Source organism: Choloepus didactylus, chromosome X (assembly GCF_015220235.1).
Source record: "Choloepus didactylus isolate mChoDid1 chromosome X, mChoDid1.pri, whole genome shotgun sequence".
Classification (NCBI taxonomy): Eukaryota; Metazoa; Chordata; class Mammalia; order Pilosa; family Megalonychidae; genus Choloepus; species Choloepus didactylus.
In genome coordinates, this window is record NC_051334.1 from 77,338,069 (window position 1) to 77,339,381 (window position 1,313).

The 1,313-nt window shown below is 36.6% G+C and overlaps 1 non-coding gene across 1 annotated transcript; it reads right to left on the reverse strand.

The window, feature by feature from the left end:
• Window positions 1-910: 910 nt before the first annotated feature.
• On the reverse strand, window positions 911-1,037 carry LOC119523907. Its single transcript, XR_005214710.1, has one exon. It is a non-coding gene; the product is annotated as a small nucleolar RNA ACA64 (small nucleolar RNA).
• Between the last annotated feature and the right edge of the window lie 276 nt (window positions 1,038-1,313).

Here is a 1,313-nt window from a genome sequence, read left to right on the forward strand (position 1 = left end):
TAACATACAATAATCCACAGTGTACAGTCATTTCACAGTATCATCATATAGTTGTACAGTCAGCACTTGAACATATTCATTACCATGAAAAAGGTTTTTTTTTGGTTAATAATAAAAAAGATAATAATAAAAAAAATAATGTGCCATACAATACAATACATTAGTAAGGACAGAAAACAACACCACTACCAAGAATCCCATATCCCTCCCTTATATCCCCCTCTCATACACATTTCTTTTTTTTTTGTTTTTTTTTCATGCACATTTAACTTCAGTATATTGCCTTTGTTACATTTAATGGAAGCATATTACAAAGTTATTGTTGACCATAGACTCCAGTTTGCTTTGATTATGTTTTTTTTTCCCAAATACCATCCCTTTTTCAACACTTTGCATGGTTGACATTCATTTGTTCTCCCACATGTGAGAACATTTTTATATTTGTACATTTAGTAACAGTCATTGGCCACTCCAGTTTTTGCCAAGTTATACAGTCCCAGTCTTCATCATCTATCTTTTCCTCTGGTGTCATACATTCCCCTATCCCACCTCTTTCAGCTTTACTCACAGACATCTTTGTTCCATGTACTAGACCTTCCAGCACAATGTTGAATAACAGTGGTGACAGTGGGCATCCCTGTCTTGTTCCTGATCTTAGAGGGAAAGCTTTCAGTCTCTCCCCACTGAGTATGATGTTAGCTGTGGTTTTTTCATATATTGCCTTTATCATATTGAGAAAGTTCCCTTCTATTCTTACCCTTTGAGGTGTTTTCATCAAGAAAGGATGTTGAATTTTGTCAAATGCCTTTTCTGCATCGATTGAGATGATCATGTGATTCTTTTGCTTTGATTGATTGATGTGGTGTATTACATTAATTGATTTTCTTTTCTTTTTCTTTTCTTTTCTGAAGTCTGTTGGGGCCTGGGTTTCTCCCACACACACCAGGCAGTGGGCAGTGACCTGAGGCCCCTCGTGGCTCTGGGCGCCAAATTTCACCAGCAGCCATGGCCAGAACCATGGGTGATTTTCAACCAACACCGGTAATTGATTTTCTTGTGTTGAACCAGCCTTGCATACCTGGAGTAAACCCCACTTAGTCGTGGAATATAGTTCTTTTAATATGCTGCTGGATTCTATTTGCGAGTATTTTGTTTAGGACTTTTGCATCTATATTCATGAAAGAGATTGGTCTATAATTTTCTTTTTTTGTAGTATCTTTGATTTTGGTATTAGGGTGATGGTGGCTTCATAAAATGAGTTGTGTAGCTTTCTCTCCTCTTTAATTTTTTTGAAGAGTTTGAGCAGAATTGCT